A 23,515-nucleotide genomic window follows, 5' to 3' on the forward strand; every position below is an offset into this window, starting at 1 on the left:
ATCATAAACAGATTTTAAATATTGTTTTTATATGTTTAGAATGTTGCTAGTATAACAGGGTTTGAATTAGCTAACATTTTCTTAAGGGTATGAAGTCTGAAACTCACATTTGTAATTTACTGAGTGTAGTCCATAGCAATATGTTAGAAAATCACAAATATTTTGAGGATCATGCCACAGAGATGAGGTACACGAACACACACATGTACACATCAATTACAGCCACTTGTATGACTGTGTAATCTTCAGATATCTGCTTGAGATTAAGTAAGTTAATAAGTACACAAATAATGACCCAGAAATGCATTTCAGCTCAATGCAGTCAACACCAGATGAGCTACACATTGCAGGTCCCCTCTACCCTCTAAAAAAATGTCTCAAGAAACAGATATAAAAACCCAGATTCAGGCAGGAACAGAATTTAAATACTTCATATCTATATATATATATATATATATATATATATATATATATATATATTTAAAATTCTTAGAATTACAAACTTTTATTAACAAACATTTTGTGAAGATTATGAATTTTGAAACTGACATGCCTGTCCTTATTTAATGACCGCAATGCACAGTAAGTTGCCAGAAAATTACAATTTTTATAGGTTCATAGAAGGTTACTAGGCTATTGGCCCTAGAGCCTTTATAAGCCTAGCCATGCTATACATTTGTTCCCTTATTGACCAGGTTGTATGGTCTATATTTGCAGTGAACGTCTATGATCAGAACTGACTGCCCTTATCCAAGAGGGACAATGGTGACACCCCAGGGTAAATTTGCAGTCTCTCATCCAGTTGTCGATAAGTTATGCTTAGATAGGGTCATTGACAAGCTCTGTTTTATGTAAATTGGGAATTTGTTCCAGAGAATTAGCAATCTGTGGGAGACATAGCTGTCTCTTCAGCATGTCCTGTAAATGTCACAGTGTAGGTTAAGATCCCTAGAGTGAGTGAATCTTGTCTGATTTGACTTGTGGATGTGAATCATTTTCATTAAAGCAGGGGCAGAGACTGATCTATAGGCCAGGCACAAGTCACCTATCAGGAGCCTATAAAATACAGAGTACAGTGACAGGACCTTCAGTTTGTCCATGTAGGTCATTTGTTGAAGGCCCTGGATTTTTTTGGTGAGAAACCTCTGAGGTCTCTCCAGCTGCTGCAGGTGTTTGGTGAGGTGCACACCAAGGGAGCATTGTACTCTGTTAGTGGTCTGATGAGGGATAAGTACAGGGGAGTTATAACATCTTTAGCTCTGGATGTGATGCCCTTATTTATGATGTGCAACATAGAAAGCCTTCCATACCACTGTGGACAGATGGTGATCAAAGTTAAGGTGCTATCAATCTGTGTTCTTAAATCTCTCACCACAGAGTTTGAGCTACGGGGGATACTGTTAATATTGCAATCTGTAGGGATTTCCCCTTTGCTGAAAGGGATTATAACACATTTTTATGTGTTTGGTTTAAGCCTGTGGCTTTGGCACCAATCATTTGTCTGTCCAAGCCTTTTTTGTAGTATGTCAACATCATAGGGGGACTCAGTGATTGCACCAAGTTTGTAGTCATCGGCAAACTTGGTAAGATAGAGGCCATCAATTTTCATCTGGACATCTGATAAATAGATTCCAAACAGTAGGGGCCTCAACACAGATCCTTGTGGTACACCACTGGTAACTGGTCTGCTGGCAGAGGTGGAATCCCCAAGTTTGACTGTATGCATTCTGTTGGTGAGCCAGTTGACTACCCATTTACTGGCATATGGGTTAATTCCCAGTTGGGTGAGTTTCTGAATGATGCCTGAGTGGGAGATCGTGGCAAAAGGCTTGGCTAAGTCAAGATAGGCTGTAGGTACTGTTTTATCTTCATCCAAGGCTTTGGTGATATTCTCAAAGAAGTCCACCAGGTTTAATAAGCATGATCTACACTTAACAAATCCAAATTGGGTCAGGTCAAGAGTTTGATGATCACCTGTATCTTTGTTAATAAGGTCCATGATGATTCTCTCCATGGCCTTGCAGATAAGGCTGGTTAGGTTTATAGGTCTATAGTCCCTAGGGTCAGTTGATGGGCCCCTTTTGTGCAAGGGAATTACTGTTGCTGTTTTCCACTGTGCTGGGACAAAGCCAGTACTTAGACTGTGGTCGAGGAGAGTGCCAAGTGGACCTACTAGGTCCTGTTTTAGACCATTTAGTAGGCTGCCTGGGATGTTATATGGTCCCATAGAGGCTGTGTTTTTGGCTATGGAGAGTGCGATTATGACCTGTTCTTTAGAGATACTAGGTAGCGGACTGTTGACTGTTATGCTTTGGGGCATGACTGGTGGGGACAGGAGGGTAAAGTTGTGCCAAATCTGTTTGCTAGCAGGTTGGCAATGTCCTCAAGGTCAGTATGGGTGGTACTGTCCACTACTAATTTGGCACAAAGCTGGGTCTTCCCTTTTAGATTTCTGACATAGCTAAAGAATGCCTCATGATTATCCTTAGCTAGAGATTCTTGTTTAGCTTCATAATTAGGTTTAGCGGACTTAAGATATTTAATTTGCTTGTTCAAGCTGTGGAGGGTGTCCTTCCTCTGGTGAGTCAGTTCCCTCTTGTTCCTAGACATTAGTTTCTTCCTCTTGTTGTATAACCTGTTTATACTTGATGTCCACCAGGGTGGCTTGTTTTTTTTGTGAGAACCTTGTTTTGATCCGTTCAGGTACAGCTGAGTCTATACATTTGTACAGGTGTTTATACAGGGCATTTGTGTACACCTCTGTATATGAGTCATTGTTGAGAGTGGTAGTGGGGGGTTGAAACTATTTATGCCATCACTTAGGAGACTATAGTTTGTTTTGTAGAAATTTTTCATTCTTTTTGCTCTTGAGGGGGGGTCAGGTATGATAGTTACTTTAAACGAGACTGATATATGATCGGACTTTACCAGGGAGGGCAACACACAGGGGTTGTGCAGAGACCCCCTATGTTGGTGAGTACTAAGTCTAGGACATTCGAGCCCCTTGTGAGGATGCAGACTATCTGTTCCACAGCATTTGTATTAACAAAGTCCAGGAACCTTAGGGCAAGCATGCTTGTGCTCATATATGACTCCCAATCAATGGAAGGATAGTTGAAATCACCCATGACCAAGGTGTTTGGTTGTATAGTGATTGACTCAAGTAGGTCCAGGTAGGCAGAGTGGTTCTCATGGTTCTTGAGAGGGGACCTATAGCTAACAATGATATGGAAGGGGGTTTTACCTACAGTTAGCTGGACTTGGAGTAGCTCTAGGGAGTCATACTGTTTGACCAGTATTTGTCTTTAATGAAGATGGATACACCTCAGCCTTTGGATCTTTCATGCTCATTTTAAGGTATGAATGTGTGGAAGACATTGTAACCTTGCATGGCCAAGGTACTGTCTGCAGCCTTGAACCATGTCTGTATGACTGCACAGACATTGGCATCCACCAAGGTAAGGAGTGCGTCTAGTGAGTGCAGTTTCCGATTTAGACTCCTAGCATTAAGCAGCATAACCTTGAGTTTGTCTCTAGTTAATTTTTTTATATCAGAAATTTTGTTTTTATGACATTGCCTAAAAAAGGCATTATGGGGAAGGCAAGTACATTTGCCAGTAACCGAAAGCTAAGAAGTGGCAAGTGAAAACCATCTCTGGCAAAGCAGTGTTGTCTGTTGACCATATCTTTCCAGCCTGACAGATACTGGATCCCCTGGATTGACACCAGAAGCTAAGCTGATTGCAAGTCAATCATTTTTGTTTATATTGAGATATCATCCTGCATGAATGTAGAATTCTGCTTAGGGCTAAGGATATACCTGCCTGGGACATGTAAACTGAGAGCTCAGTCATGTCCATCTCTTCATATAGTCCAGTGAGGTACGTCTGAAATCATTCACTCCAACATGGACTATGACAGAGTCATAATGGTACATTGTTGAGAGACTTGAGTACATGTGTGATCTGATAGATCCTGCCACCTGACAGGCAGCTGACTGTGACCTTCTCCTTGTCCAGCCTGATGAGGGGGACACCTTTGTGTCTAACTATGGAGTCAGCTATGACCAGGACATTTGGGTTTGAGGTGTTTTGCCTTAGGGGCTTATTGACTGAGACACTGTTGTGTGTACTACTATGTGTAGTGGATTCTGTTGGATATGCTGTGTGTGCAGTAGGTTTGTGTTTAGGAGGTTTCTGATTTTGTGTAGGCTTCTAGCGAGTACCTCTGCATATGTGGGGTTATGTATTGTGAGCTTGATATGTGCAAGAGGTGAAGTGCATGTTCTGACAACCTGTTTGATATCTGATTTGTTGTTATGTGAGAGAACTGATTCCAAATTCATAGTATAGATATCTCTCTCACATGTTATATTTGTTTGTTTTAGGAGTAACTGGCTGTCACTATACAGGCAGCAATTGCTACATTGCTACATTGCCTCAGGATGCCCATGTCAATCATGCTGGCTGGAAAAATGGTAGGAAACTGTCCATCCGCTATGACAGGTATATACTGTAGTAACTAGTGGGGAGTGGGATAGACCGACCAGGTTTTGCTGTAAGACTAACAAAATGCTGCTTTTCTATTGAGGGCTAGGGGTAAAAAACTGTGCAATGCTTCACAATGCACAACTGAGTTGCTCACATTGCAGCAGTGCAATCTCTGAGCAGCAGTGGTAAACTGAGCACAAACCTGCACAAACACTATGATTAAATACAATTAATGTTAAATGATCTTAATCAAAGTAAACAAAGGGAAAGCACAAGATTAAGCCTTATTCCTGCAATCCCCAAATCATATGAGTCCTTGGCTGCACACCTTTGCCACAAGGGTGCAGCGGGCTTTCTTAATGTAAGGTGGTTGGTTTTAGTGTTCAAATGATGCCAAATAGTCTACAGTCAGTAAGCCTAAATCTAGCATATGCTACAAAATGCAAAAGTACTAGAAATTCAAAGTGAAGAAATTTAAGTCACAACAGGGAAAAAAAAGCTTAAATAAAGCAGCCATTCTGTAGAATACTCCCACCACACGAGTGTAGACCACAAAACCTTCCTAGTGTGAAATAACTGCTCTGGAACCCAAATGCTTAAACCAGAACAAAGATACTTAGAATAATAGGCAAAACAAGCCTTCACCAGTAATTCCCAGCTTAGAATGGAGCAGACTACACTCTCCTTCCACAAGACTCTAGACCACAAACCTTCCTAATGTAAAATAACAGATTTGGAGCCCAAGTGCTTAAACCAGAAATAAGACACTATCAGAATAACAGACACAATAAGCTTTCAACCAGCAATTCATAGCTTAGAAGGGTGTAGGCTATCCTCTCCTGCCACAGGAATTTAGACCACAAATCTGCCTAACGTAAAATAATTGGTTTGGAGCCCAATTGGTTAAACCAGAACAAAGAGATTTAGAACAACAGGCACAATAAGCCTTCCACCAGCAATTCCTAGCCCAGAAGGGCAGAGGTTACCCTCTCCTCCCACAAGTGTGCAGACCACAGATATTCTTAAGGTAAAATAACTGGCTTGAAGCCCAAGCACTTAAACCAGAACTGAGACACTTTTAGAGTCTAGACCACAAACCTTCCGAATGTAAAATAACTGCTTTGGAGCCCAAGTGCTTAAACCAGAAATAAGACACTTTTATAATAACAAACACCATAAGCCTTCAACCAGCAATTTATGAGCAACAGACCAAAATACCTCTGAATTTCATTTGCCACAAATTCTTGACAAAAATCAAAATTAATGGGGGGGTGAATGGCAAAAATTAAGGACACTTTTTAAATGTAATATAGCAACACATTTTACATCAGAAGGCATTTTATGGAAATGTAAATGTATGTCTGAACCTTTAATGCCTAGTATTCTTGATTGACTGTAATCCTCAACAACTTACCAGAAAATCAAAAATGTTATGAGGGTGAAAAAAAAACTATGAGGTAACATAAGGGTCATTCTGAAAAAGTTTATGCAGGAAAAGGAACTGCAAGATAAACAAGGTAAACCCATATCTGTAAATTTTGTTTTGCCAGGTGTTATGATGAAGGGGAATAAGGATAGTAAGGATCAGGGCTGCCATGTTTTTTAAAATTCAGTTACTGATGTGCAATCATAGAAATGACCATGATCATGCATTAGTTACTCATTCAGCAACTGTAGAAGACTTTTCTAATGCTCCATGAAGGATTGTCCAGCAGCGTTCATGGTGCCTTCTAGCTAGGAATGGGCCCTAGGCAGGTGTCTTTGGTCCTTTATGTTGCTTCTGTCTCTGCCAGCTGTACCATTCATGTGCTGGATGTTTATAGGAAAGGACTAGGAATACCATGCATGTGCCACATGTTTATAGGAAAAGACCAGCAGTACCACAGATGTGCTGCATGTTTATAAAAAAGGACCAGCAGTACCATGGATGTGCTGCATATTTATAAGAAAGGACCAGGAGTATCACGGATGTGGTGCATGTTTTTAGGAAAGAGCCAGTCATACCAAAGGTGGGTTGCATGTTGACAGGAAAGGATTTGCATAACCACAGATGAGCTACATGTTGAGAGAAAAGGACCAATGTTTGAGGAAGTAATGCCAGCACAAGGCATGTATTTTATTATTATTTTTAGACACTGATTGATCCAAATGTCCGTGCCGAAGGAAACATATTCAGCTGTGTGGAGATGTTTTCGTGTAGTTATAACTACTAATTAGATTAGGAAAGTACTACTATTTACATGTGGCTTTAAGATGCAGGACATGAGTATGATAAAATGTATAAGTTAATAACACGTTCCTGTAGAAGTGTATGAGTGTTTACTGAAAGCAGCAGTATCATGTAACTGATCAGAGAATTATGTAAAGACCATTTTGACACTGTTAAATGGTTGAATCAGTATTTTGGCATACTTACAGTATCCATTCCCCTGAGCCACATTGACCTTAAAACTAATAAACTATAATTAGAAGGTGCCATGGTTTTCACTCTGTATGCATTGTATGTGTGTTAAAGATCACCACAAATATGTGATTTTGTTTTATTATTTTATGAACTTTGCTGAAATGTTTTTTCATAGTCATCCTAGGTTTAGTTGTTGACAGATCAAGCTATATTCATAGTAGCTCTTCTATCTCATTGTTTATCCATATGAGTCACTTTCTGGCCCATAAGTGTGAAGATAAAGCACTGCTTATCCTGTAGATCTTTTTGTAGAGGTCAGTTGGCTAATAGAATTATTTGTTGTTGGGCAAAGTATTTTGACAGCAATTGCTGCAGGCAACAAATAAATGCTTAGAAGTACATCATTTGCTCTTTATTAATTTTGGCAGCTCATATGAACAATTCTACCAAATATGGACCCTTCAGTAACTAAGGAACAAATGTAAACTAGATTGCTGAATGTGAGTTTTTTTTTGTGATCAAGACAAGTAACTAATCTACCCAATGTAGAATCTTCAGTGCCAAATATAAATCTAATGTGCAACGTGTTCTGCTATATTTTGTACATATCTGAATATTAGGCATAGATTCTTAAATAAAAGGAAGCACATAAAAACTGTAAAAAAACATCTCTGTAAATGAGCTATAGTAAACTTTCTAACATTTTTTTAAATTTAATTTCCATTTTTTTAAGCACAATATGTAATTGAAGGTAGGACAGCATAACCATGTACCCAGTCTTATTAATTTAAATAAATAAATTATGTTTGAAAAAAATAATCTTAAAGGAAGAAATATTTTCTTCAAATTCAGTTTTATAATTTGAAACTTTTTAGTTGAGAAATTACAGGCTGCAATAAGCAAAGCATTCAAGTCCAGTTTATGATTTCAGTATATCTAGAGCATAATGAATGTATTCTCCACTGATCTCAAATGTGCCACTTGTTGCAAAGTTTAAAGTGGTGAGAAGACAAGTTTGTACCAGGAGCATGAATAAATCTTTAGGTTGCTATAGCTGCCATGCAGTTTTGCACTACATTATTCAGTGTTTTGTTAGCTTCACTTTGCATCAGAAATCCTTCATGTTTCCAACAAATGTCAGAGATTTCAAGTCTCAAGGTGAGAAGATATCAGTTTAACTGGCATGATGTACAAATCTGGACATCTCAGGAAAAGCAACTGCTTGCCTGTCTCAAACACTGTACTGCATAATTTAAAAATAAAAAATGTGCATGTTGGAAAGAAAAAACATTCAGAAATTTCTCTAATTATGCTTCATTGATGCATATAAAATGTAAAAAATATGCTAGCTTTTTGCAGACTTAAAAGTGTTGAATAACTATAAATTTTTAATATAGTTTCACAGCTATGAAGCATTCGGTTTGAAATCGGCCAGTTTCTGTTTTGCTCTCTGAAGCTAGTTACTACATAAGATAACTACATGTGAGAAAGTGATTAAGATATTAAAATATTCAGATATGTAAAATGGACACATTTCAATGCATTTAGAGTGACAACATTGCTCTATGCATAACTAGCTGAACACAGACACACATAATCAGATATTCCATGCACTTTAAAAATCCTTCTTTCAACAATCTGGTATAAATATGCCCTGCCTTAAAGTGCATGTAATAAATTATGTGCAAACATATTTATTTATTTTTTAGTTAATCAGTTGTCTTCACAATTGCATATTTGTTTCTTCTAGTGTAACATATGCATGCCATTTCTTCTTAGCATCTAAGTCACAACTCATGTATTCCCTAGTGTTATATTGTTTATATTCAGTGTTTCATGTTCTTTTGCTCTGGTGTGCTACTGTAAAAAAGAGACATAGAACAAATCTAATAATGTAAACTATAGATTAATTTAGCATAATGCAATTGATTCCAATGAGACCTTAATGACAGGAAGGGCACAGGCATAAGCCATTAATGCTCTCAAACAAAAACGTGGCAGTTCTAATCACGTCAGGCTATGAATTTTTACAACCTGAATATTCCACACATCTAGCCTGATATGAGTTTGGAATGCTGACAATCTTGTTGTTACATGTTAGTCATTTAGTGTTTAACAAGTACTGGTCCATGTATTATTCCAAAATGTGGGAGCAGACAGTTTAAATTCAGCTGTAATACCTATCCAAAGATGTTTGTACTGAACAGCAGATTAAGATGGAATATGTAAATATGCATTCAAGGATTTATAGTTTATGTGTGTATGTGCTTATTATATAGACCATACTAGCTGTTTACATCATATGTATAACAATATTTAGTCATGAATGGTATATATTTTGCTTACAAATTATGCCAGACTGCATTTTATGTCTAGAATCAAGAAATCCACAGAGTGCATCTTAATGGTATACAAATTCCTTCAGAACATCTTTGAGCTTCTGTCTCTCAAATGTGGTTTCTAGGACTAGAAGATTATGTGACATCAGGTGACAGTATCAGGTATAAATCTGAGTCATGATGTCAATCTCTGAAGGTAAAATACATGTCGGCCAGAATGTCTGACTATAAATGTCACCTTAAGTATATACTGACTTGCTTAAGCACTAAGCTTTTTGCTTGTTTTAATATATCAGAGTCCTCATGGAATCCCATGGCCAGGATAGGTGTTGGTATATGTGGGCTGTAATGTTAAATATGTCTGGTGTGAGGAAAAAGTAGTTATTCTACATGACTGCAATATGGTAGAATGCTAGGTTGTCAAAAAACAGAGCTAGTTGTGGATATACATGGCTCACTGGCTTATTCTTATGCCAACACTGACCTATTGCTAATGGCACATATGGATTAATAGAGGGTTTTGGAGATGGACACTGGATGCTGCCTGATAATGTCTATATCTAAGCGTGAATATACTATATGAGGTGTAAATCACACATATTAAACTTAGTTTTGTACTATAGACACTTGCTGCCAAAATAGTTTACTTTGTTGCAATAAAGTATGTCCATCACCTCTGAAGTACACTGATGCCTAGATAAAATGTAAGTATGTATGAAAATAGTCATTAAATGTTAAATAGGAATAACATCTGCAAACAATTGCTTCTGTCATACTAATAAGTCATGTCTCACTGTAACCTGAAATGGGGGATGAAGGACTTACTGTATCACAAGCTGAACTGGCAAACAGTAAGCCAGGCTACATTTTAAAGATTACCATACAAATGTATAATTCAGTTATTGCAGTTACTTTAGGCCACAAGTCTGGCGCTCTGAGCGTATGTAGAAATGTTGCTGCCTACTGAAACTCACTGATATATCATTTAGTTACTTCTGGCTTAGGTTAAAATGAGTACCCTTGGATGCAGCAAGCGCATACAGAAACATGGACATTGGTATGTCACTCTATTCCACTCCTAAGGGCAAACAAATAACATGTGTCACCAAATGGCTCTTGCCAGCCCTAATAGTGCCTTTTTTAGGCAAGGCTCAAAGGACAAAACCACCACCGTAACAGATATAAGCATGCAAAATCTGAAGGTAATGCTACTCAGTGCTAGAAGTCTAAACCTCAAAATGCACTCTCTCGAGGCACTCCTAAAAATGGAAAACATCGATATCTGTGCAGTAACTGAGACCTGGTTCAAGGCTCCAGAGAGCAGCCCTGCAATACCAGGCTACAATTCTTACCACACTTTTTGGCCACCAAACCAGGACCGAAGCACTAAAGGTGGAGGAGTGTCCATATTCACCAAGGATATTCACACCTCCAGGCTAGTTGCCCAACACAATGCATCTGAGATTCTACAGGTGCAACTAACACTAGATAAGACTGCAATCCAAATTGCAGCTTGCTACAGATCCCCCACCATGCCCCAAGATTCTCACTACACCTTTCTAAACATACTAGATAATATTAAGATACAACCAAACACCCTAATACTGGGTGATTTCAACTACCCTGCCATTAAATGTGAAAACTACTCGGGTACCAACACTTTTGCCCAGCGGTTCTTGGAATTCATAAATTCCAATGCCCTGGACCAACTAATCCATAATCCCACCAGGGGTTCAAATATTCATTACCAACATAGCAGATAGATGCTCCACACCAGTGGTCACCCCCTGGTTGGTCAGGTCTGACCATAAGCTAATCACCCTTGATGTCGACATCCCACCCCCACCCCCCACTAGGGAAACCTCCATAAAAAAATTCTCCAAAGCCAACTTCATGCTACTCAAGTCAGAAGTGACAAACTTCATGACACCCATGCAGATGGGAACTGAAAGTTCGACTGCTGAATCCTACACTAAGGCACTGTATGAGCACATCGATTCGTGCATGAATCATGCCATTCCAAACAAAACCAAGATGGTCTCCTCCAAAAAATGGAACCCAATCTGGTGGTCCCCTGCCATAAACAAACTATACAACAGAAGGAAGAAACTGTTGCAGGAAAGAGGAAAATCCCAGGATGCAAAAAACTCCCTTACCAGCCTCAGTAAGATGAGATCCCTCATAAAATCCTCCAAAGCTAGTTACGAAAATAAATTTGCCAAAGATTCCAAGGACAACCACAAGGCATTGTATAGTTATGTCAAGAATCTAAATGGAAATGCTCAGATCTGCTTTGAGCTACAACAGAATGACATTAAATATACTGATCCCAAGGATATTGCCAATATCCTGGCAGATCGATTCAGTGCCAGCTTCACCCGACTCTCACCCCCTAAAGGGTCCATCTAAATACCAAAAGATTGCCACATTCCAATAATTGTGGCCACACAGGTAAAAAATGCACTCTCCAAAGCTAAGAATACAGAATCCATGGGACAAGATGACATCCTGGGCTGTGTACTACATAAACTGCAAAATGAAATGGCACCTCACCTAAGTGTCATGTTTAATCATTTCCTCACCTCAGGCTTCGTGCCCAATGAGTTGCGCACAGCTGCAGTTATCCCACTCAACAAGGGGGGATCCACCTTGGATCCCGGGAACTATCGTCCCATCAGTCTGACAAGCCTGATCTGCAAAGCCATGGAATGCATTGTCATGGAACTTATAAACAAAGACACTGGCAACTGTCAAACACTTGACCCCACCCAGTTTGGTTTTGTAAAGGGCCTATCTCTGTCTCCTCAACCTGATTGACTTCTTCGAATCAGTCTCCAGAGCCTTGGACGAGGGTAAGGCGGGCCACACAGCCTATATGGACCTCACCAAGGTCTTCAACACCATCCCCCACTCAGGAATAATAGATAACCTTACTAAGATGGGCATTAATCCCTACATCACTCAATGGGTTGACAACTGTCTTACTGACAGAACCCACACTGTAAAAGTAGCCGACTCAAAATCCAGCTCCAGACAAGTGACAAGTGGAGTACCTCAGGGTTCAGTCCTGGGACCACTCTTGTTTGGCATCTACTTCTCTGAAGTACAGGCCAGCACTAAGGGACTCTGGCTAACAATGTTCGCAGATGACTGCAAACTGGGAGCCATTATTGAATCCCCAAATTATGTGGATATTCTACAAAAGGGCCTTACAGAAACGTATGCTTGGTGCCAGCTCAAGCTCAATGCCAAGAAATGTATAGTTATCCCCTTTGGGGAAAAAACATGTACCCATGAATTACCACATACGTGGCAGTAAAGTAAACAACAAAAGTGTGATAAGGGACTTAGGGACACAGGTGGATAGTTGTCTCACCTTCGATAATCACATAGCCACAAGAGTCAGGAAATCCTTCTATGTGGCACACCTTATCACTAGGGGCTTTTCATCCAGAAAAAAGGAGGTCATTGTCCTACTGTACTCATCCCTCATTAGACCCATTATAGAGTACAATGCCCCATTTGGTATGTACCTCACAAGACATCTGCAACAACTGGAATAGCCACAGAAATACCTCACTAAAAGAATCACAGGCCTAAAGCAGATGCCCTATGCTGACCATCTAAAAAAACTCCAGCTATACTCTGTTGCATATCGCCTACTCAGAGGTGATCTCTGCTTAACATAAAAGGCCATGTCAAACCCAGTGCTGTTGGACATGCTAAACTTAAAGAAATCCCAATCCCTCAGAGCCACATGCTCCAGGAATCTAAACCTGGTCATCACAATGAACAAAACATGGTGGAGGGATAGGTTCCTGACCCAGACACTCCCCATACTCTGGAACAGACTGCCCATACATGTCAAGCTGAGCGTCTCTTTGGTCCTCTTCAAAAGGAACCTGAACGATTGGATGGGATTTTGGAAATTCACCCCGGGGATCATGTCAGTCACCCTGTTAGACAGGGGACCAGGGAAGTAAATATTCTGGAAATAAATAGCCAGGGAATTGTTATGGCTAGGCTTGTATAGGCCCTAGGGCTGATAGCCTTGTACCAACCTATGAACCTATGAAATAAGTATGATTTCCATGATTCTCATGTACCATAGGAAAGAATTAGAATGCACTGCACATATGTGAAGGCTCTTGCACTTCATGGCTGAGTGATATTCTCTTAGACTTTCTGGAAAGGATTGTTTGAGGCTGGGAAACAGTGACCACCTATGTCAAGGCTACTAATTTTATACTGAACAGCAAGTTGATCATTTAAGCAAGTAATGTGTTGCAGCTATGGTCTGAAGCAGTTACTACAGTAAGAAGAAAAAGAATATATTCCTTTTCTACTATATTAGAATATACAGTTTTGTTTTGTACTGTATTCTGTTGTATTATTTTGCACTGTAGTATATGATTTCTGTTTCCACTATCTGACTGTTTAGTATGGAATGTTTCTCCCTCCCCCACCAATGAAAATACTATCCTGGTAATCACAGCATATAAAACAAACATAAATTAATTAATACAATTTTATACCTTGGGGCAGCCATTCACACAACTGATTGGCATTCCATCAGAAATTACAGCCATCACTATCATAACACCAAAAATTGAGGGGACTTTATACCTTGATTTCCACTTCATTAGAGACCCAGTTATCCTGGATATCATATATTTCTGTAACTCATGTATCATCTCACTCAGTAAGATTCAGTAGATAATGTGTGGGTTCCAGTTGTTGCATATGCCTGGTTAGATACATACTTAAAGGAAGATTGTACAAAATGATTGGCCTAATGAGGGCTGTGTACAGTTAGACAATGACATCCTTGGACCTGGATGCCATTCCTTTGCTCATAACATGCACAAGATAAAATGATTTCCTTACAACTGTAGACACATGATGGTCAAAGGCCAAGTCACTGTCCATATATGTTCTCAAGTCCCTAACCACTGGGTCTACTATTACAGGTGTATTGTCTGTAATTCCACAGGGTGGCCAGGTATCTAAAAGATATAATCATATATATTTTGAAATTCAGTTTTAGACCATGATTCTGGCTCCAATCAGTAGTTTGCTATAAGCCCATTTGGAGGATATTAATGTCCTTGGGGAATTCTATGACTTTGGTGACCTTCCAGTCATCCAAAAAAACTGGTCAAGCAGAAGTCTTTGACATTAGTAAATGTCAAAAAGGAGTGGCCCCAGCACTGAGGACTGACAAACTCCACTACTGACTGACCTTTTTGTGGAGGTAATGTCCCTTATCCTGACATCCTCTTCCTACCTATGAGCTATTTGCCTATCCAGCTTGTGATATAGGAGTTTAGTCCTAGTTTCATGAGTTTGCCAACAATGCCTGAATGGGGTATAGTGTTAATGGCTTTGTGCAGGTCAAGATAGGCAGTGTGTACAGTTTTTCCCTTGTCCATAGTTTTGGTGACTTTCTCAAGAAACATTGACAAAGTTGAGTAGGCACAATCTACCTTTGATGAAACAAAACTGTAGTGAATCCAGTGTATGAATGTTTCCTATGTCTTTATTTATAATAGACATTATCATTCCTTCCATGCCTTTACATGCAAACTAGTCAGATTTATGGGTCTACAATTACCAGGTCAGAATATGGGATAACTGCTCTTGCAGCCTTCCATTTGCTAGGCCCAAAGCTGATTAGGATCATGTTTCATGCAGTTCAAGAGGAGCGCCAGGTTATTACCTGATCACATAGAAGTATTATTTTTTTTGCCTTGCAGAGTGCATTTAGGACTAGTTTGATAGTGATAGCCTTGTGGTATGGTTGAGGTGTCAAGATGGAAAATCAGGGTGAAAATGGAGCTAAATTTATTAACCAGCATGTTTGCTATATTCTATGGCTCTGTATAGGTGGTTCCATTTACAATTAGTTCAGCACACTTTTGTGTATTACCCTTGAAGTTCAGAGCATAGCTGAAGAAGGATATGTGGGTCTCCTTTGCATGTAAGGCTATGTTTACCAAAATATAGCTTTGGTAGACCTGATAAGAGTCCTGAGTTGCTTACTTAGTTTGATGAGGGGTTTCTTGCCTTGCTGGGCATTGCAATTCCTATCTAGAGCCATAGTTTTCTTCTTTTTGTTTTACAACCTGCTTATGTTGGGATGACACTGGGGTGGTTTGTTCTTTGAGTTAGTTCTGTGCTTATTTTGGTGAGAACAGCTGCCTCAATGCAGTTATTTTCATGAAGGTATAGGGTCTCTGTTAACAATTCTGCATGGGAGTGGAGTTCACACTATTGGGAGGGGGGTTGAAATATTGCCAGACTGTCATTCAGTAGTAGGAGGTTTGCTTTTGAATAATTCCTAAATATTTGAGCTTTAACTTTAAAGGATACAGCTTTATGGTCCAACATGGCAAGCAATGATGTTACACATGGCTAGGTGCAAAGTTCCCTCATGTTTATGTGGATCAGGATGAGGATGTTGGCACTCCTTGTGGGTGTATGGACTAGCTGATCAAGAGTATTTGTATTGACAAAGTCCTGGAATATATGGGCCAGTATAATGGAAGTTGCACATGTTTATAGAGGGGTTGCTGAAGTCACCCCAGAACAAAGTACTGAGTTAAATGCAAGGAGATTCTAGTTTATTTAGGTATGTGGTATGGGTATCCTGGATCATAGAACGGACTTTTCTTAGGGCGAGATGGACATGGATAAGCTCAAGTGCATAACACTTCTTGAAGAGTATTGGGTTGTGAACGTTTTTGATGAATACTGAGACATCTCCACCCTTGTACCTTCCTGTGCACTGGTGGAGTGGTCTCCACAGCCTAAAACTGTAACTCCTTAACTATACAGATGTCTACATTCTCCAGGATGAGGAAAACTTGCAAGGAGTGGAGTTTTTTCAGTTATACTCTTGGCAATGAGCCCCAATATCCTACTAGGTTAGATTTGCTGTGTTAGAAAGTTTATCAGGCTGGAATTGCCTAAAAAAGGCACTATGGGGTGGGTAGAGTTTTAGCCAATATTCATAAGCATAAAGGGACAAGTACATGCCATCCCTGTTGAAGCAGAGTGGCCTGTCAACTATATCCTTCCAGACTGACAGATACTGCAGTCCCTTTGAATAATATCAAAAACTAAGCCAGTTGTTTAAGTCAGTTATGTTTTGCTCATATTGACAAATCATTCATGGAGAAGGTAGAATACTCAGTGCTATGGTCATACCACCCTGGGGGACATAGTCTGAAAGCTCCATCGTGTCTGTCTTTATATAGTCTAAAGAGGTATGTCTCAGGTCATTTAAACCCACATCTACAATGACAGCATCATAGTGGTACCTTTTTTCAATGACCTGAATAAAGATCTTATCTATGGAGATCTCAGCTCTATCTAGCTGACTGGCACCTCTTCCTTGGGTGGCAGCTAGACTACATACCCTGAGCAGTCTTGCTATCTGGAAAATTTAACATCCACTGACAGAAAAACTGCTGTATGGTTCCTTGAAGCAAACTTTTCCCCTTAAGGCTGTGGTTACTTCCTTGTCCTCAAACACATCTTGTGCTTGTACCAGCACAGACTTTTGTTGATAGTTTTCAGCGTACCCTTTGAATGCTTGATTACTCAGTTTTCATATCCTTTATATGAAGTTTGCATGTGACAGCACATATAGCATACCTCTAAACTGTCTAGAATTTCACAGATGTCCATATTTTGTCACATATTTTTGTCTTGTAAAACTTGTAGTTTTCTGACAAATAATTGAGGATTGCATTCATTAAATATTGATAGACATTTGTGCTTCAAACTTTACATCCTTCAGAAAATGCAAGCTATTGCTAAATTTAATCTGGCAATTTTCTACACTTATAAGTGCAATGTTTAAAATCTGCCCCTATTTTTGGCTGTTGCCCCCCACTCATTATTCTTGGCTTTGTCATCATTTGGGCTCAAAGAGGTTGAGAGTTATGTGGTACACTTATATGAAAAATTATGTGAAGGTGTAAATCAAGCTTGAAAATAGGCATGTACCTCAAACATAGGTACAGTTGAGAGGCCTGGTTGGACTACTTCAGTGGTCTTTACCTGACTCTTCCTATAACAGATCAGGAACAAATTCCACTATGCAAGCTCTACATTGCACTGTGCTTTTTTGGGAATACCATCAAATTATACAAGTACAGTAGAGCTTGCAGTAACAGGGTATGTTTGCTTTCTATGTTGAAGGTTCTTGTGTTAGTTTTAATCCTGCATAGTTTGGCTCCCAGCTATCTGAAACAGCTGCTGTTTCCATAACAGATGCACAGTGGCTGGCTGGTCAGGTGCTGTTACTAGTTCTGTGAGTATGGTTTTAAACACCCAGAGTACACTCTTTGTATTTCTCTTACTAGCACCGCATCTTTGAAACCTGCCACCTGAGTGACTGCTAGAGTAGAGGTTATTAGATGCCTTTATCTCATGCATCCACAAAAGCTATGAAAAGATGAACAATACCTTCTTGCACATCATGGATGGTAGCATGAAAGTCACTGAAACTATACACTTTACTAACAAGGAATTCTGTCAAATATAAAAAGGTCCACTGAAATATAGACTGTGTCGACCACTTTTAATTGGGACTATATGTTATGAATTTCAGAAGAAAGATGGCATCTTCAGACTTTTGAGAAAAAAAAATTATACATTCATAGTGCATACAACTTATCATAGCTGTGTAGCCTTAAAAGGTCTTTAAAGGCTAAATAATAAAAATAAATAAAAAAGATCATCTGTAATTTACCTTAACAGTTTCATTCATTCCATTGTAAATCTTAAAATAGAATGTGCACAGCCTAATAAACACAGTGAATTTTAAAACTTACGAACATTCATGTAATTTATTATACAAGCAGCACTTATCAGTTTATCCACATTAAATGTAGAAAAAAAATTTCATTAGCAGTTGTATGGCCCGTTATTTAAGCTTTCAGATACCTTCAAGATCTTGTCTGCAAAGTGGTCTTACTATTATTAATACACCAATCAGGAGTCAGTAGTAGATGTCCAGGGACATCCTCACCCTTTCCTTATGCAGTATCAGTGATGCCCACTTCCCTAACATCTTATGTTGTTTATTTCTGTCTCTTCCTTGTGAAAAGGGCTTTGAATTAGTAGTATGCTCATCCTATCTAATTTTTACAAAAAAGATTTCTATTGATGCCAACAGATTAAAACATATTAATATAGTACTTAAGGTTAGTTTTATTAAACAGTGTAACATGATGCATAGTGCCTCCCCACACGCATACACATCTCTCTCTCTCTCTCTCTCTCTATATATATATATATATATATATATATATATATATATATATATATATATCTTTATATATATATATATATATATATATATATATATATATATATATATATATATATATATATATACACTGTATATACATGTGTGTATACAAATAAATGTATATGTCTATGGAGATATTAGATAAGGATATATAGATTTAATGCAGATGAGATAACTACACTGAAAAGCATGTCATGTGGTACACCATCTTTCTAAAGAATTTTTTCTCCAAGAGGGCTAAGCCAGTTAGTACCCGAGTAGATTTGTGTGTACCCATCTAGTCATCAAGGTTCCATTTGAAGAATAGCAATGTCTCCATATAAAGTTTTATTTATCTGCTGATGAAGAATTAAGTCTTTGACTCTGGCTTTTGTAGAGCTTCTGGACTTGCAGAGATATAGGAAAGCCAGGGCAACTGATTCTGTAATAAAGCAGAAGACAAAGGCTGGGATTCAGTAATCCTCTGTGTAAGACTAAATAAGTCTTACATGGAAACTGCAGCCTAAGAGTATGACGTCAGCATGCCATGCATATTCATGAGGGCGCACTGACTCAACTCTAAGGCTAACACAGAGCGTGCACGAGTGCAGGGGGCATGTCATACTGCCAAGCAGTCCAAAATTCCACGCCCCTGCAAGTGCCTAAATCTGCAAATGTCACCAGATATGAGCGAGTCTGCTCAAATGTGTATATCTCCAACACTACACTCCCCCACATTCAAAAGCCCTGTATTTGCGCGTGCGTGCCCATTACTTAGTTACAGTAAGCAGTTTAGACATTGAAGAGGATAATAAACCACTTATATGCAAATTAAGCCAAATAGCAATAGTTTAGTAGTAGAGCCTTTGCACAAAAAGAAGGCATTCCCGGTTCGAGTCCCACCACTCCCCTTTCCATTTTCTGTAGGAAATCTGTGCATAAAAATAATTCCTGACATTTACCTTTTAAACTTTATTAAAATGCATTGAAATGGCCTATGTAGTAGTGAGCGATATTTTAAATATATATAAGAAGGTGAAACGGTCATGCATACTAATGAATGCATAAGTAACCTATCTTAAGCAATGTGAAGCACTGCTAAGCAACGTTTACCAGTATTAAGCACATTTAAGAATAATTATCCATAGCTAAGCATTGCTTTAACTAGCGCAATGGCTTTGCGCAGAGCTGCGCATGGCGCCGACTAGTGCAAACAAAACATGTTTGCTCGAAGCTGTGCACCGTGCTAACTAGCGCAATGTCGGGCAACATAGAGCAACGTAGAGCAACGTTGGGCAAAGTTGAGCAAAGTCGGCTAAACACAGCCACACCTCCTAGCTGGTCAGGCCAGTAGTAAAATAAAAAGCAATGACAGGACTCAAACCCGGGATACTGTGCACCATAATCACAGTACTGAACCACTAAGCCATGACAGCTTTTGCTGTTCATGCACTGTCAACATACATATACATATTAATCAAAGTTTACTCAGTGCTAAGCAGGTGTGCACTCAGCTGAGATTTTTCAAAACCGGCCAATCACAAATAAGTGTGGGAAATGAGGCATATTTAAGCTCCATAGGTGGGAATAATTGCCATAACTGGTTGTAGCTCCCATCTGCAGTCAGAATGGCTGGTGTTGGAGAGGGCTCTCATTTTCGGTGGGGCATTGAAGAGTCAAAAGTGATGGTTTGGCTCCTTGTCCATCATCATGATGCAAGACTCCTGCAGGGCCAGTTTCAAGGCACTGAGTACAAAGCGGAAGCCTGGAACTGTCTAGCACATGATCTCACCAGTGCCACAGACGTCCCTCAGACTGGTGAGCAGGTCAGACACCACTACGCAGACCTGAAGAGACACAAGCAGGACCAACTGAACCAATGGATACAGGAGGCCCGTGGGAATGAAAATGCCCCACTACTGAGTAGGTAGCCATGGAATGGAGTATGTAAGAATTGCTATTGTAGTCTATATTATGGACAGGTATGTCTCAATATCCCTTCATTTACTTCACAGCTGCAGGTGTCCGTGCTGTGAATCAGCACGCCTATGCAGATAGGCTGCTAGGGCTGCGCCACCAGGCAGGTTAGTAATTATTCTGCATGTATTGTTATATAAAATAAGTGAGAGAGCCTGAAAAAGAGTGTTGTAACCCATTAAGGTATAATATGTCTTGAATAAGTCTTCTGCATGCACTGTAATATCAAATAAATGAGAGAGCCTCTAGAAAAGTGTGTAATGTAATTAATAAAGGTATAATTGCTGGAGTGTGTCCATGTCACTTACTTCGAAATGTTGTTGTACTCTTGCATTATATAAATAGTACTGTTGCATTAAGCGCTGTCAACCCACACATGGGCAGGCCCATAGAAAGTGTTTGAAGGGAGTACCAGTAGCTGTGAAGCATATATACAGTCCTCAACTGTTGGTTAATGGCTGGCATGCATAGGTAAATCTGGCACACGAGTAGCTTGTTAATGTGTTCCCCAGAAATGTCAGTGTGCTGCTAGAAATGTAGGGGGCTGTAGAATTATAACTGACAATGTCACCTGAACACATCCAGATATGTAGATATATAAATATAAATAAAATATATAAATATGTAGCAGTAACATCTGCATCCTGGACAGTTTGTATGTCAGATACAGGTCAGGTATATAAGGAACTAGACAAACCCATTTCAATATGTACTGGAACTTAGAAAATTGCCACATTGTTTACATGACTAATTGTATTTTATTTTATTTTTTTCTACAAATTGGTTTTAAATACCATTTTAAATCATTTGAAATGTAAGTGTATATTTTGTTTCCATCATCATACATATATATTTTTTATTTTTATTTTTTTCTGGTTCTCTTTTTTCCACTTTATTCAAAATGATGGTAATAACAATACTAACTAATTATACAATTATATAGGTTTTTAGGGTTCTTGTACACAGACCTGAAGAAGTCTAGAAGGACAAAAGTGATCTTTGTTAACAATAGGTTATGAAAATAGAAACTGATTTTTACATGCAAAATGTATATGTATATATTTATATATAATTTTTTATCGCAAAATGAACTAAGGTTGATATATTTCCAGCCATGTAGTATATTGCCTTGTATAAAATCACAGACTTAATAATCTACTTAATAATTTGGTTAAATAAGATGTACCATTAAAGTACATTAGGGCTATATATTATTATGACAGCTACTAGGTAGGGCAGGACCAGCTCGAATGTCACACTGATGGGGGAAGGGATGTGAATTTATCATGTGTACCAATAACACTTTTTTTACAGCACAATAAACCACTCCCATGCCTGATAAAAAGTATATATATATATATATATATATATATATATATATATATATATGATTCCCATTCAGAAGCCTGAAACATAAAGCCTGAAAATTCAGAATCCTGAAAACTCAAAATCCTGAAAGCCCAAAAATCCTGAAGAAAAAAAAAAAACTCAAAAAAAAAAAAACAACAAATAATGCTAATATGTCACTATAAAGACACTAATATCTACCAACTGACCCTGACCTAAACTCCTAACCCTATGTCCGCCACTATCACCACTCACCTAACCCTACTAACTAACCTAACTCACTTAAACTCCCCCAACCCCAATATTTGTCACTACTGCAAAGCCGCAATGACATCAGTATGTCTATTTTGTGTTTTCAGGATTTTGAGTTTCAGGATTTTGGTCTTTCAGGATTTTGGGCTTTCAGGATTCTGAATTTTCAGGCTTTTGGTTTCAGGATTTTGATTTTCAGGCTTATGATGTTTCAGGCTTCTGAATGGGAACCATATATATATATATATATATATATATATTTAAAAAGCTTGTGAGGAAATTATTACTCTATTTTTGTTTTACTTGGATCGCTTGTCTGTGTACTTAATAAAGGATTTTCGACTGGAAACAGACTGCCTGCCTTGCTTGGATTACTTTTGAATACTTAGTAATGCTGTAGAATTATATATTTTCTGTTATTACTTTTTGACTTGACGAGTTTACGTTCGCTACTTCTACTACTATTGTCTGATCTGATTAATATACAGTAATTAACGAGAAATATATGGACTGAAAATCTTCCACACAGAGAAGTTTCTTACACTGTTTTGTTTTTAGACCCACTACACTTTAGTGGGTTGTTTTGAGACTTCGGTGATACCATGGAGATTACTTGTTTTTTGAATGCCATAACACAAAACCTGTTCTGTGTAACTTTACCAGCAGTTGTTGTGGAATTGCATTATATGACTGTGATAACAGAACCAGACATTCTAGCAGTAAAAAATGTTACAGCAGCACTTTACAACCCCCACACAGTATCATAGCAGGACAATCCCCACCCAAATGTACAAAATACCTGTGTGTTCAAGGTCCAGCAAGGACATAGGTAGGCATACTCAGTACTGGAATTGTCCAGTTTTCATGAGCATCCGGTAATAATGTCAACAAAAGAAAAAGCACAAACTGTGCAGAAGTGAATACATTAATATCCACAGTATAGCAGTTCCCAAACAGTTCATGTGCCAAATGAAAACATCTCAATAACTACGTATGTATGACAGCTAACTGTATAAGTAGAAAAGAAACTACATACTCCCATGTATCTTGTGTTAGCATTTGTAGGGGTGAGTACAATTCTACACTGTCAACTGTGTACTGGAAGTGGCAACTTTCAGGTCTGAGTACAACATTCAAATCACTGGCTACACCAACGGTGTCCACAGCAAACAAGCATGGTCCCCACTTTGGAAAGCTGAAAGGGCTATGCCTACCTGACTTATCAATTTATAGCATTGGGTTGCTATGACAGTGAGTACTGCAAGTACCACACAGCAGGCTGCATGCAATTGCCAAATGGTGGCCACCAATTGGTTCAGAGGCCATCACATGCACATGTGCAGTTACCTATAAAAGCAGGCTGTACTTGCTGTCCACACATGCAACCATTTCATTGCAGGTACGG

The sequence above is a fragment of the Protopterus annectens genome, chromosome 17.part0 (genome assembly GCF_019279795.1).
Source record: "Protopterus annectens isolate FY-2018-M chromosome 17.part0, PAN1.0, whole genome shotgun sequence".
In the NCBI taxonomy this organism is placed as follows: domain Eukaryota; kingdom Metazoa; phylum Chordata; order Ceratodontiformes; family Protopteridae; genus Protopterus; species Protopterus annectens.